This window comes from Nelumbo nucifera, chromosome 1 (assembly GCF_055504915.1).
Source record: "Nelumbo nucifera cultivar China Antique chromosome 1, China Antique-T2T, whole genome shotgun sequence".
NCBI classification, from domain to species: domain Eukaryota; kingdom Viridiplantae; phylum Streptophyta; class Magnoliopsida; order Proteales; family Nelumbonaceae; genus Nelumbo; species Nelumbo nucifera.
The window spans coordinates 16,248,927-16,265,134 of NC_142649.1; the positions used below are offsets into that span (position 1 = coordinate 16,248,927).

At 41.4% G+C, this 16,208-nt stretch overlaps 1 pseudogene; it reads right to left on the reverse strand.

Moving 5' to 3' along the window:
* Positions 1-14,025: 14,025 nt before the first annotated feature.
* On the reverse strand, positions 14,026-15,386 carry LOC104611585 (uncharacterized; annotated as a pseudogene).
* Between the last annotated feature and the right edge of the window lie 822 nt (positions 15,387-16,208).

The window sequence follows — 16,208 nt, forward strand, 5'->3', positions numbered from 1 at the left end:
ACGAGTGCACAGCATGGCATACATGATGCTCCCTACGGCTGAGGCATAGGGAACGTCTTTCATGCTCTCGATCTCCTCAGAAGTCTTTGGAGACATCTTCTTGGAGAGATTGACTCCATGCCTGAAAGGAACATTTCCTTTCTTGGAGTTTTCCATGTTGTATCTTTTTCGTGGAGAATTGCTGTGATAGTCATACTTTTATCGTAGTTAACATTCTTACATCATTCCCAATGAGCAGAATGTCATCTACATATAGAACCAGAAACGTAACCTTGTCACCACTGGTCTTCCTATAAACACAGGGTTCATCCGGATTTTGCTCAAAATCAAACTTTTTGACCGTAGAGTCAAATCGGATGTTCCAACTTCTAGAAGCTTGCTTGAGTCCATATATGGATCTATTCAACTTACAGACCATGTGTTCTTGACCCGCAGCTACAAAACCTTGCGGTTGCTGCATATAGATATCTTCAGTAAGATCTCCATTCAGAAACGCAGTTTTGACATCCATCTGCCAAATCTCATAGTCATAGTAAGCTGCTACAGCTGGCATGATCCTAATGGATTTAAGCATGGCCACGGGCGAAAATGTTTCCTCATAATCGATGCCTTCTTTCTGAGTTTATCCTTTTGCCACCAGACGAGCTTTGTAGGTCTCAACCCTGCCATCGGGGCCCTTCTTCCTCTTGTAGATCCATTTGCAACCAATTGCTTTTACCCCGGAGGGCGGATCCACTAGAGTCTAGACTCCATTGGTCTCCATTGAGTCCATCTCAGCTCTCATGGCATCTACCCATTTAAGAGAGTCTATGTCCAACATAGCTTCCGTATAAGTTACGGGATCCTCTTCAATAGTCAAGGTTTCGACCATGTAACTATCCTGATCGTAACCAAAACGGACCGGTGGCCTGGACACCCGGGTAGATCTTCTAGGTTGGTCACTACCTGGAACCTATGGGACACCTCCCACTGCATCTGAGCTCTCCTTATCAAGAAAAATTTCCTGACAAAGATTGTCCAAGATGTAGTCATTTTCCAAAAATTGTGCATTCCGACTGCAGAACACCTTCTGCTCACTTGGATCATAGAATAGGTAGCCCACTGAGCCCTTTGGGTAGCCTACGAATAGGCAACGACTGGTCTTGGATTCCAATTTGTCCGGATTCGTTCTTTTAACGTGAGTCGGACAACTCCAAATCTTCAAGTGTCGCACACTTGGTTTCTTTCCGGTCCAAAGCTCATAGGGAGTCTTAGGAACCGATTTGGTTGGAACCCGGTTCAGCACGTATATCACAGTCTCTAATGCGTATCCCCAAAAGGATGTGGGTAACTTTTAATGGATGAGAAGTGATCGGACCATATCTAATAGGGTCCTATTCCTCCTCTCTGAAACACCGTTAAGTTGTGGTGTAGCAGGAGGAGCTAACTGTGATACTATCCCGTTTACCTTTAAGTAGTCATTGAATTCGTCAGATAGATATTCGCCGCCTCGATCTGATCGAAGGGACTTAATTTCTCTCCCTAACTATTTCTCGACTTCTTGTCTAAACTCTTTGAACTTTTCAAAGGATTCAGACTTATGTCTCATTAGGTACACGTAACCATACCGAGAATAGTCATCGGTGAATGTAATGAAATACACGTGTTGGTTACGGATCCTAACACTCAGGGGACCACATACATCAGTATGTATAAGGTCAAGCGTGCCTGTACATCTTTCAGGTTTACTGTTAAATGGCCTCTTTATCATCTTACCCCAAAGGCAAGGCTCACAAGTGGGAAGATATCTACAGTTAGAAAATCCAAAGGACCATCCTTTACCAGTCTTGTGATTCGGTCAATACCGATATGGCCAAGTCGGTCATATCGGTAATGCCACAGGCACGTGGGATTAACTGTATCACATGCTCTTTTCTTGGGGATTTCGGTCGACGTAGTTTCGGCTATGTTAGTTTCTAGAGAAGGATGTAGAACATAGAGACCGTTCTCCAGTTCCCCATATGCGATGAATTTATTGTTTCTTTTAATAGTAATCGTATTACTGAAAAAGACAGAATATCCATCTACACATAATTTTGAGACAGAAATCAAATTTCTTCTTAGATTTTGCACAAAAAGACAATCTTTCAGTACAATATTTCATTCTCTAAATTTTAATTCTACGCCTATTGTCGTAGTTGCAATGCTTGCAGAAGTCCCCAAGTAGAGCATCACTTCTCCATCATTCAGCCTTCTACTTACCTTGAACCCCTACAGTGAGTTACACACATGAGTTGAAGCCCCGGAGTCAATACACCAGGACGCAGAAGCCACCAATAAGTTAGTTTCTATGACACAAGATTCGAAATTACCTTTTTTGGATTCCAGGTACTGAGGACAGTTCCTCTTCCAGTGGCCGGTTTGTTTGCAGAAGTGAATGCATCTGCTGTCCTGTCATTCTTCTGCTTCTTGGGCTTGGTAGTCTTCTTCTGAGGCTTCTTTGCCTTCCCCTTTTTCTTGCCCGTTTTGTTAGCTTCAACAAGCATCACCACAGGCTCATCCTTCTTAAGTAAGTCATCAGCCCTTTGCAACATATTGCTAAGCTCTTGGACGCTGACATTCAGCTTGTTCATATTGTAGTTTAATATGAACCCATTGAAGGAAGAGGGCAAGGAATTCAGAATGGCATCTACTTGAGTGCCAAGATCTAGCCCGGATCCATGGGCTTCCAGCTCGTTAACGTATCCCATCATCCGAAGACAATGGTCGTGAACTTTCTGCCCCTTGGACATCTGAGCGGTCATGAACATTTTCAAGACCTTCTGCCGAGTAGAACGGTTCTACTCTTCGTACATTGTTTTCAGACTATCCAATATGTCCTTAGCGAGTTCGATCTGATCGAACTGCCTCTGTATTGAGTTGTCCAAAGAAGCAACGACGTAGCAGCGGGCTAGGGAGTTTTTATCCTCCCAATCTTGGAATTCTCTCCTACGGGCTTCAGAAGCCCTATCACCCGGACGTTCCGGGGCAGGAGACTTGACTACCTTGTCCAATTTTTCAGATGTTAAAACCAGCATTAGGTTACGGTACCAGTCGGCATAGTTTGGGCCCTTAAACTTGTTGTCGTCAAGAAGCTTTGCAAATTATCCGTTTGCCATTTTCTGATAAAACAGCAAATATCATTCCACAACCTTATTTGATTCATGTTCAAATCACAGATATGGATTTTAATCTATGTTCCATTCTCATTTGTTCATCTCTGACTTTTCCCTCCTTCTAAGGGACGGAGACAGCGACTTGTCTCTGGAAATGTGGGAAACCACATAGGGTGCATGGAGCCAACTGTTTCAACTGCAAAACCCCACCACCTTTCTATGAAGGATCATATCCACTCATCATATGAGTTTTCCTTTTGGCCTCTGTCAGACAAGGTTCAGAGCCGTTTTCAGGTAAACATTTCTGTCCAGTGAGTGCTCACCCATCATATTCGTGAACGCCAAGGTACCGTGAGAGAGTTCCCATTTTCTGGTGAAGCCCCTCCCACATCGGTCTATGACGCCGCTATCATCTTATGAAACACTTGGACAAGCCCATCAGCAAATGGATAGCCCATTTTCTGGTGCGTTTCCTCATTACTGAAGGACCTATCCTCATGCTAATAATGGAAGGCCTTTAGAGAGTTCATCAAACCAAAGTGGCTCCCACCGACTTTCATAAAGCCAGATTTCGGTGGGCCTAAATCGGCTAGGGTTCCGCACGTAACCTCTTCAGGAGGTGTGGGGCCCACCATTAAGGGAGGTCATCCAATGACTAGGAGGGACACCATGGCAATGATGTGCATTCAGCCATGGTGTGCGCAAGAGCCACTGTCGAATCTGCATGGGCCAAGCACTTAAGGCCCATGAACGTAGCACATCACACATCCATACATCACATGCAGGGAGGAATTGATCCAATCAATTAATTATCTATAAAAGCCCATTTGAAGCCCATTTTAATCCATAATATTGACAATTAATATCATCTAGGTATATGGGCTGAATTAGGGTTACCTAGTTCGGCCCATATAGCTTTATTCTTGAAGTGGGCATTTGGCAGTTTTAACAATTTAAAACTATGCTTTACAGGTTGGGCCGAATTAAATATCCAATTAATTATCAATCCTTAGGCCCATTAAACAAAAAAATTAGGGCTGATATTCAGCCTTGATCGAACCCCAGATTCGGTCCAAACAATTTGAACCAATCTTGGTTCGAATGGGTCTAGGGTTTGACTTTTAATTAAATCTTTAATTCAAAAAAATAATCCGAAATTAAAGAACTGATAAAAGAAAACAAGAATCAGTCAATCCAGGGTTGTTCGTACAATCCATCCTGCAAAATAGAGGTTAGATCACAGAATGCAGTTTAACAAACTGCAAATCGCTGGTAGCGAATGTCCCATTTGCGAAATCTCCTTCCTTGCGCCACCATCTTCGATCCAAAAATAAAATAAATAGAAAACATAATTTCTATTAAAATTACATCACATCGAATACCTAATACATTGAGTCTAAAAATAAAAAAAAAAAATTATTTACAAACCAAATGTAATGAATAAATCAAGAAACTGCAAATCTTTCAGGTTCCCTGCGCAAATCAAGAATTTCGATCTCCTCTTGTACGAACAACCCATAAATCAAGAAAATCATAAAGAACTATTCTAAACAATAATCAGATTTATATAAAATTTAATTTCAGATTATTCGCCCATAAATTTGGGAGCAAATTCCCAAAACCCATATCTGCGCAAATCGGGTAGAACACCTTCTGCCCATTTGCGCAGGTTCAGATCTGAATTAAATTGATTCAAGATTTGAACCATGGCTCTGATACCACTGAAGGGATGGGATATCCATCACATGGACGCCCAAGTATTGCGGAATGGATTAGGCGAATTTCAAAAATTTTCCCATATTTGCAGGGAATCGAATTCCCCTATTTTAGAAAAACATGTTTTTCAATGATCAATCTTGAATCATGAATCAAATCAGATCTAAACCAAAAGGAATAGGAGGGAGGATGTATCTGATACGGAGAAACAATATCTCCCAATGGAGGTGTTCACGCCCAAGGAAGGATCTAAAATCTGCTCCCACTGAAGATGGCGCAGTGCAGGATGGAGTAGAATCAGCAATATTCTTCCAAAAGAACTTGACCCTTAGCAATAATCAACTGGATGGCTTATAAGTACAGCTCCAACCAATCTTTTCCCAAAAGATTGGAATCAAGATCAGATCTTGATTTCTCCCAAGAACTGGAGATCGAACTGAGGGTAATGGCGGCGGTAGTAAGGAGGCGACAAGAGAGCATTCGCAGGAGTTGCTAATCCAAATCATCCAAATCATATTTGGATTAGAAGTCCCTTTAAGTGATAAATGATAACCCTTATCTTATCTACAGATCAGATCAGTCATCTCCTAATCTAATTAGGAGGCTTCCAGATCTAAATCTCATTTAGATTTTGGACTCTCTAAGTGGATAGGGTCTAGGCCCAATCCTATCAGCTGATCCATCTCAGAATTCGCCCCTTTTAATTGACTGATCAAATCAGCCCAGTTCGAAATGGGCTTAAGGCCCATTTAAGGTTATGTACTCACTTAGCCTTCCAAATTGCTGCCCAGTTGGGCTTCCTTGTATGGCGTGGAACCCAAACATTGATCTACACATTAGCCACATGGGTTCAGCCCAGCCTTTGTTATAAGGCCTGGCCGAATACACTGTTATGGATAGTGCACCCCCTGAAACCCATCTCATGGGTTCTATGGGCCCAATACTTACCCTAAGTGGTCCTTAGGCCAAGCCACCTTGTAACACCCAAGGAGTGTGGGCAGATGCAAAATTAGCCCATCAGGTGTTATCTTCAATGGTCTTACACTTAACCTCTCAGCCCATAATGATCAAACACTGCCCGACAAGGGAGAACCTCTCACTCGACTGCAAGGAACAGTGTTGCACTATCTACTTACATGGATTCCGGGAATTAAAACCTTTTGCAAATCATTTCGAAACCATAACATATATATATATATATATATCTTTATATAAATATATTTTGCAAAACAAAGTCTCAACAATTGAAATCGGCTGCCGACAGTCTTGGTTTCCATCAGACAGAGTGCATCCCCGATCATTACCTTTGTTTGACAAAAGGGCTGATCCTGTCACTATGATCACCCACTCAGATGAATTCTCGGACTGTCCCAACATACCCAGGTTTTGACCCCCGCTAAGGATCTCACTGATTGGTACATCAAAGACAGCCCAATCTGACACCTTGTGCAGTATCATAATCGAGTCTAGGGGTTAGGTGTAACTTTTCAGTTTTGCCCATCTATCTCCAAGGTCTAGGGCAATACTAGAAATCCGGTCCGGTTCAAAGGTTCTATTAATCCTACACTGCATGTGCTTCGAGTCTCACCCTGGTAGCTGAGACAAGCCACCCCAACAGTTGGCAGCACACCAGTGTCAGCCTTGACAGGATAAATCTCCTTAAACTTACCCAATGACTATGAACATTCTAAACTAACACAAGTATCATTAAGTGTCAAATTTAAGGGTATTACACAGAAACACATCACAGAAACATGAATCAAAAGTATACTTTATTCATTTACAATAAATTCATAATGTACATATTTCTGATTAAAGCTAAGGGCATACAACTGTCTAACAATTATAAAGTCTTGACCATGATTAGAGTTACATAGAGAAACTGAAGAGTAAAGGCAGTTTGAAATGTCTAAGAATAGATCCATAGAACGAAAAAGCAGTTTGAAATGTCTAGGAATAGATTCATAGAATAAATGAAAAAAGCCATTCATATTATATGTAGATAGAAATGATCAAAATGTTGGGCTATTCAGGCTTTTGTTCATTTGGGTGAGAAAATGAGAATAAAAATTCTTGACCATGAGCAGAGTTGCATAAGAGAAGCCGAAGAATATAGGCAGTTTGAAATGTCCGAGAATAGATTAATAAAACCAATTGCTTAAGGCAATTTCTATGGTACCAGAAAGGTATTGTACCTGAAAAACTTTAGCCAGTAAGAAACCCAAATGGATTTATTAAAAAAGGCACATGAATTTGGATGAGTATCAATTGAGTTGTTACCGATTGGATGATGCCAGTAGATTGGTTATCAGGGCCACCCACACACAAATCATGACAAACAGATATAACATCATTCTGAGCCATAATTGTTGCCACTTTAGAATTAGAAGCACTGTAGAACTCAAGAACAAACTCAACTTCCTTTACATATTGGTCTTGCACCTCGAAATCAAATTATCAATCTTGAGGACCTCAAAAAAATAATCTTTGTTTTTCATGACATGAAGAATACAATCTCTCACTAAAAGGAAAGAGAAGCAGAGCCAAGTCAATCGTCTTCAATGCTAAATTGCCAATGGTGTTGTTCTAAACCACTAAACCATACTCAACCCTCTTCAATGCTAAAGGAACCAGCTACCAGCTATAGAAGCTGTCCCAAATCAGTACTACATTTGAGTCCAAAACATGTGTTCCATGTACCCCTTGCTTGGCTAAGCTATCTGCCAAGCTATTACCTAGTCTTCAGCATTTATCACACAAAGTAGCCACCCTCAGACTCAAACCCACATTCTCATGCTTGTCAGCCCAAGGTTTTACCACTGCACCAAAGAATGCCCCCGAGGTGAACACCCTATGCAGAAAAAAAAAATGTCCCTGTATCATGACTAATCAACTGCACAGTATATGTGTCCACATCCATTGCTAGAAGCAAGAATGATAGTAATAATATTGTACAGATTCTGAATTTTAAGTCCTTGGATTCCACCAAGATAAAGACCAAACAATAAATAAGCTGCTTTTACTTTCGAAATAAGTGTTAACTCTGCAATGGTGCAACCTTTTGCCATTGGATTTGTTACTATTTGTTTCCTTCTATAAAGGCCAAAACGTCAGAAATTGCACAAGATTAGAAAGGTTGTCCTTTACCATTGGATCTTCTAATTAACCAGTCATTGATAATTGAAGACAAATAAAATGGAATGGCTTATTTTTGCCCAACCAAGAAATCTCACAAAATGCAGCCAGATGAAGTGTCCATATTAGACACATCAATTTTCCTTTAGTATGTCATTAAGTAACAAAGATAATATTTATACATTTTTCTATAGGTTTATAATGTTAAAATTCAACAAATATACATTTCCATGGATGTATCCATGAGTCCTTGTTTCTTCATCTTCCTGAGTCAGACTTCTGGACATGTGTCAGATTTTGATTCTGGCATTCATCTCCATATAGCATTGAATGCTAGCTATACCATAATGAAATGGTCAAAATAGATCAAGAGGTGGGATTCCTCAAGGTTGCTACATAAAGTACATGAGCAGATGAGCTTTAGTTACTTCTTCCCTTGATAGCAAGTGACTAACAATAAGGATCTTATCCAAGTACGCAGTCCACATAAAGAAGCAAACTGTACAGAAAATATTCAGAGCCCAGATCCATTTTTATTGAAAGGGAGCACCATCTCTACCTCCAACACAAACCAAGTAGGATGACTAAACAGAAAACACTCAATTTAGGTCTGGATCCCAAACTCTCCTATCATCACTGATTAGAATCTTGGTTTTCTGAAATCTAACAAGCAACCCAAGTAAATCAGCTGCCCAATCATGAATGTGTCTTCTAAACCAGGGGTACCACAACACTTCACCAGTTTATTGATGGCATGTTAGATAAGGTTGGGAACCTATCATACCCAGATATAGATACCAATACACAGAGATATGAAAAATGGGAATAGAACATCTCACTGGTTGTCATATCAAAACAGCAGTGGCATCCCTTCCTTATTGATGACATGTTAAATAAGGTCAGTAACCAATTATCCCAGATACAGATACCAATACACACAAATACGGAAAATGGGAATGCAACACCTCACTGGTTGCCATATCAAAACAGCAGTGGCATCTCTTATTGATGGCATGATAAATAAGGTAATAAGGTTGCGAACCTATTATTCCCAGATACAGATACCAATAAACACAGATATAGAAAATGGGAATACAACTTGAAGGAGTGAGCTAGCTTTCTGGTAAAGTCTATAGCTGGTTGTAGCAGACCGGGGATCAAGTCCTGCCTTCACCAGGTTTCAGGGTTTAGAGGTTTGGGAAGGGCTGCCTCCTGTTCTGTAGCTGATTTGCCTACCAAAAAAATGGGAATACAACCTTCTATAATATCCTGGATAAGTATGTCTATCCCATACAATATGCTTATATCTAATTTTTAAGCTACGTGTCATTTGTTAAGACTTGAATCTTGTTGAATTTAGTTAAATTTTTATCATGTCAAGATTCTTTTACGGTATGAATTGTTATAACATACCATTTTATGTAATCTAAAAGTGTTAATTTCATACAATATATCTAGAAGTTTCCATGCAATACCTGGTGTAGTATCAGGTCTCTATGGTGTCTGAGATCAATATGCTAGACATGTAGAGGTACTTGGGTATCATAGTTGAGAACTAGAAAGACATCACAAAAAGGACATAGTTGTCAAGGCATTATCACTTGAGTAGGCACCTGCCAAGGTAACAAGGCACCCTTAGTGGGGTACCTAGTCTGAATGATAAAGAGAGCCATATAGGTAACTAGGTGTCCACCTAGGCAATAAGACAAATAGACAACCACCTGGGCAACAAAAATTACAAAGCAGAACAGACAACCACCTGTTAGGTCCCAGAAACTTTACACACAATTCTTAGACTCAGCAGAATTCACACAACTCGAATATCAACAAAGAAACTGGTATTCATTCAGAAGAAAAGAAGAACAGCAACAGTCGGTCGGTTCTTCGAGAGACCACCGGCTCTCCCAATCACTCACAGTATTCTGCACTCAACCAAAGCCTATCTCCCCCATCCCCCAAAGCCCCTTCTTATACTCTTCTCACAGCATAACTGACTCCCTCAATAAATGCCCAGCTGGCCAAGTTATAAATGCCCATACTCTTCTTATTCCTAACTGACATAGCTATAAATGCCTCAAGACTCTCCTTATTCCCTCCAGCTATAATTGCCCCCATGTTCAATTATTTCCCCCCTTAGCCGAAAGTTGACCTTTCCCCTTCCTGGCATACGTAAAGTTAATTGGGGGCCTATCATTACCCGCCGCCCAAAGTCTAACCTTGTCCTCAAGGTTAAAATGAGGAAACTGGTCTCGAAGTAAGTCAAAAGGCTCCCAAGAATCTTCAAAATCAGGCAGGTCCTGCCAATGAATAAGCACTTCCAACCAGTAACTCCAGGCATAGTGGATGGACGCACACCGCGCACGGCAGCAGGATAATGGAGCTTTGCAACTCTTCCAGTCTCTGAATAAAATTCCTTCTTTCTTTGAAAGCTAGACCTTTTCAATCTCTTGACTGCTACCCTTGTTCCATCAGGTAAAAGCCCACTATATGTGCCACCAGTCTTGGCATTTCCAACAAGACGGTTACCTTCACTGAAATTCTTTGTAATTAGCCTCAGTTCCTCATTGCTGAAGACTTTCCATGATGGGGTAACTGATGTAGATGTCGATGGATTAGATGCTTTGCAAGACCTTCTGCGCCTCTTGCTCCTCCTGTATGCAAGCAACCAAATTACAACAGCCAAAGTTGTGCAAAGGATCATCCCACTAACAGTTGCAAGGATGATAAGATACTCCTTGTGGCGGCGCAGGTGGTAGCATTTGTTCTCTATATCAAGCATATAGATGAACTCATGAGAGTTGTTGCATCTCTCACCCACAAGGGTTGGCTGGCCATTAGTCACCGATGTACATGTATTGATTAGATTAATGCCTTTGCATGATGAATTGGAGCCATTGGAGTGAAATGGTGCCCCAGGGGAGATGGACTCATTCCAATGTGTTGCATTGTCAGACCACTTCCAACTAAAACCACCTGTAGAATTGAAGCCTCTTCCTCCAACCCAGCAGCCTCTTGCTGTATTAGTGCTGAGTTTTCCAGCAAAACTTAGTTCCTTGGCTAATGTCAGTGCTGCCAAGTGCCCAGTATAATCCCTAAATCGGGACTCTGATTCATCCCTAACTGGAGTTTTCTATCAGCCCAAAACACTTGCTCTTATTCGGACTGATTACAGGCAGGTCTCGTAGGGGAGCAGAGAGCACCTCGAATTAGCGACGATATTCCTTAATAGTAGAAGGCTGATGTAACGAGAAGAGCTGCTCCTGTAAATTACCCTCCTGAGTTGATCGAAAACGTTCAAGGAGGAGATCTTTGAATTCTGTCCAACCACAAAAAGGTCGTTGACCATCTTCCCAGTAGTACCACGCCAATGCATCGCCCTCTAAATAGACAACTGCAGCACGCAAACGCTCTGCCGGAAACAATCCATTAATCTCAAAATAGCGTTCCGCACGAAAAAGCCAGCTGTCTGGATTTTCCCCATCAAAAATGGGTAACTCCAACTTCCTGGGAAGTGAATCAGGAGTATGTTCCAACACCGGCATCGAAGAAGACGTCAGAAATGCCGCACGACTCGATGTGACTAAAGGAGGAGCAATGTCAGTTGTGGACAAAGGAGCTGAATACGCCTGTTGTTGAAGCAACAGATCAAAACGTCTCACCAAATCTTGAACGCCTCCTTCCAGAGATTGTACCGACCTTTCTAGAGACGAGATCTTCGAAAGTCCAACTGCTACCTTTTCTGGATCGAGTCGTTGAATCTCATTGCGTAAGCCATCCATCTCCACACGAAATTCAGAATGCAGAGAAGTCAAGCGTTCTTCGAAACCCTCCACCTGCGATGCCACTTCCTTAACTGTCACCATGGCCGAGGAAAGACGAGCTCTGATACCACTGTTAGGTCCCAGAAACTTTACACACAATTCTTAGACTCACAGCAGAATTCACACAACTCGAATATCAACAAAGAAACTGGTATTCATTCAGAAGAAAAGAAGAACAGTGACAGTTGGTCGGTTCTTCGAGAGACCGCTGGCTCTCCCAATCACTCACAGTATTCTGCACTCAATCAAAGCCGATCTCCCCCATCCCCCAAAGCCCCTTCTTATACTCTTCTCACAGCATAACTGACTCCCTCAATAAATGCCCAACTGGCCAAGTTATAAATGCCCATACTCTTCTTATTCCTAACTGACATAGCTATAAATGCCTCAAGACTCTCCTTATTCCCTCCAGCTATAATTGCCCCCATATTCAATTATTTCCCCCCTTAGCCAAAAGCTGACCTTTCCCCTTCCTAGCATACGTAAAGTTAATTGGGGGCCTATCAGTGTCCACCTAGGCAATAAGACAAATAGACAACCACCTGGGCAACAAAAATTACAAAGTGGGCACCTTATTGTAATATTATTACTATTGGTGCATCTTATTAGAATGTGTGTTTATACATCCTATCAAATATTAATCTTATTTTTTTTAGTCTTTTATTATTGAAACATAAAAATCCAAGGGTTTTGATGATAGAGTGAAAGAGAGAGGATAAAAGAGGACCTCTTCATTTTTCTTCTTTTTTAAGCAATTACTCACCCTCTAATTAATATAATAGGGGCTACCCCCACTGTTTTTCCTTTTCATTACTCCATTTCCATCTCTTAAACCTTTTATTAGCACAAACTTATTGCCTTCTCTGTTGATAATGGATTTTTGGCATGAAGTTGCTCTATTAAATCCATATTATATTACAATACTACATCTAAAGTATTAGAATTAATAGATTTAAAATGCTATTTCATGTAGATATGATGATTTTCCAGGTTCTGACTTCTGATATGAAATTCACTTGTTATTTAATAAAAAAAAAGCATTGTTATTTTCCTAGTTATATACAGAGAAGAAATCTAGAACTTAGGTTGTCATTGTTATATTCAATTGCCTAGGCAGAAACATTCCACTGTCACCTAGGACTGCCTACAATGATGAAAAGGGACACCTCTAAACCATTTATATTTCCAGAAGTGAATGCGGGCACCACTTCCCACTTCAAAGGAGAGGAGATTTCTAAATTGAGTCAAGCACCAATGAATGAGGGACCAAGTCACCAAACACCATAGGGTTCCATAATTGGCAAACATTGCCAATACATGCTCCATGCACCCATACATTTCCACCCTCTGCTAAAGCATGTTGGACTCATCAATGAAACGAGGTTCTAGTTCATTGAAGCGTATTGATCTCATTCTGGTCCTTCATTCTTGTTAGATGCGCACACTGGAGACCAGTCCACTAAGTGATAATTCTATCATTTCCGTTATCCTATAGAAAGTTTCTCTCTTTTCCAATATTTATGCCCAATGGCAGAATAGAAAAGGAAGAAAGAAAGACTGGCAGGGTAGCTGGTGCACTCTTTAGTATTTACTTCAATTATGTTTTATATCCAACCAAGCTAATCTCCTTCCAGACCCCTCCACCAACAGACCCCACACAGGGCCAGTAAATGGCCCCCAAAGGCAAGCCCAAAAATCCCTTCAATATCTTTCCTATTTATTTGTTTCCCTCTAAAGATAATCATTCGCCAAAGATATCATCTTAATGACTCCAAAAACCAAAAGGTATGCCTAAGTTTCAGCAACCCCATCAAAATTTAAATGCTTGGTTTCACTAGAATCGTAGACAATCATAAGGCTGGATACATGATATTCCTGTTTAACTAGAAAGAGATGTTATGAACAGGGCAAAACTACATTGTCGCTTGCTGATTGCTCAACAAAAGATGCTATGGAAACTGAATAAAGTATTCCTTAATCGCATTGCCATGAAAATGCTGAGAAAAATGTCAGGGTAATAACAGAAACTTAATGCATTAATATGGTGCTTAGAAGCAACAAAAAGAAGTGCAGAGTTCAAAACTAAATTGCACATTGTGATGAAAACTGAAGTGCAGAGTTCAAAAGATACTATGAAAACTGAATAAATTGCACATTGCGATGAAAACTGAAGTGCAGAGTTCAAAAGATGCTATGAAAACTGAATAAATTGCACATTGCGATGAAGAATAAACCCATTTTATTATGATTCAATATACTGGGAGAGTATTATACAAATCATTGATTGATATTTATAATTAACAATCTTCAAAAAAAAACAAAAATCCCAATTTACTGCAATAACATACCCGATAAGATTCCCCACATTTCCCCAACAAGTATTGCAGTAATAACTCTTGCTTGCAAATGCAATTGATGGTCTGCTGCTGGTTCTAACAGACAGAAAAAGAAATCAAGTATTGTCCTTTCATGGTGCTCTTGGGTCAGTCCCATGCTGCCAAACATAAACGAGCTCATCCCACCCAGTACTCGCCAAAAGCCCTTCAACCAGCACACTCATATCGACGCCAACCACAAATTCAGTGTGGTGATCGTACCTCCCAACAAGCGCATCCTCCACCCGGTAATCCCACAAGCAAAGAGTCATATCATACGAGCACGACGCAATCAAGCTATCTCGGTGAGGCGAAAACTTGACCTTCCGCACAGCGTAAGTATGCCCATTAAGCACGGAGATGGGAACACGGAAATTCCTCACATCCCAGACCTTAATAGACTTATCGACAGAGGCAGTGGCAATAACACAATCGTCGTACTTGTTCCAATCACAGGAGAGAATCTCGAATTCATGGGCCGGGAGGATCATCGTCGATGCGGGCTCGCGGACGCCCAGATGCGAACTGTGCAGTCGCCAGAGGCGGAAGCGAATACGTCGGCGTGGCGAGGGTTCCAAACGGAGGAGTAGACGCAGTAGGCGTGTTCTTTGAAGGTGCGGACACTGACGGGGCGATTGACGGTCCAGAGCTTGACGGTGTCGTCCCAAGATGAGGTTAAGAAGGAGTCGCGACGGACGGGGTTCCAGTCGACGGAGTGGACTTCGCGGGAGTGTTCATGGAGGGAGCGGATGGGGTTGGCGGTGGGTGGAAGGGAGAGGTCCCAGAGCTTGACGGAGCCATCGGCGATAGCAGTGACGAGGAGGTTGTCATTGTCCTCGGACCAGGTACAGTCGTAAACGCCGTCGGCTGTATCGAAGGCGCAAAATTCGGCGATGGGACCGGCGGGAGTGAGGTCTATAACGTGGACGCGACCGTTGCCGAGGATGCCGAAGTTTTGCGCGGTGGCGACGGCTAGGCGGTTCTCGTAGAAGGGGCTGAATTTCACGGCGTAACCATTGAAAGGAGTTTTGAAGAATGGCATCTTTGGCAGCAGAAGATACAGCTGCTGGGAACGTTGATTTATGTCATATCAGTTCTATCAGAAATTCCGAACTATAACCCGATCCATATCTGTTTCATGATCAGATGAAGAACAGGAACTTCAGCCTCGGACCCTGTTCTCGGGTAAGATATAATGGATCAGATTTCATTGACACATCCCACCGTGTATTGAACCGGTAAAGAAACGAAAAGCTTTTAAATCGGGTCGGATTGTTCACTTATTCATTTTTGGGCTTCAAGCGGTACGGTGATGCATGTCGGGCCAGCGTGGATCTGATTTGGTGTAGTTCAGCTACCCTTATTATGTATTAAGTGGGAGTGCCGGTTGGGGAGAGTAGGAAGGAGCAGTCGCTTCAGGCTCTACACGGACAGCCAATAAGCTAGCCGAAGTATCAGCTCTATACTTAGCCCAGCTTGGTGCATCTTTTCACGTAGGCTGTCAGCTTTTTAAAGTTTGGCAGTTCGGGTTTTGATATTTTCCCATTTAGTTAGAAAAAGATCTAGTCGTCGAAAAGCACAACCTCGAAAAAAATGCAAAAAATCCATTTCAGAATATTTTTGGGAAGTTCTAAATGGAGCTTTTCGCCTTTTTTTCAATTCATCTTCATGCAGAAAGATGTGTGAATAGACACATCTTAACCAAACGGTCTTCAAACTGTTAAGATCTTGATACAAAAGCTCACATCGTCTTTTGACTGTCAAAACTTCCAGAAGATCTTTCAAAAAAGACTTGTCAAACGACCCCTTATGTTTTACAACTCTGTAAGAATGGTGCAAACTATTAATAGCAATATGGAAGGCCACTGGGAGACAAGTTATCTTAAACATCATATTATGAGTCTTCTCAATTTTTTTTTATAATATATGTATTAACCATATTAACAGAATGGCAAATTCAATTGCCCATAACCTAGTAGATCATGTTGGAAGTGTGTTGGGACAGTTTTTGTTGTGGACAAATCCAA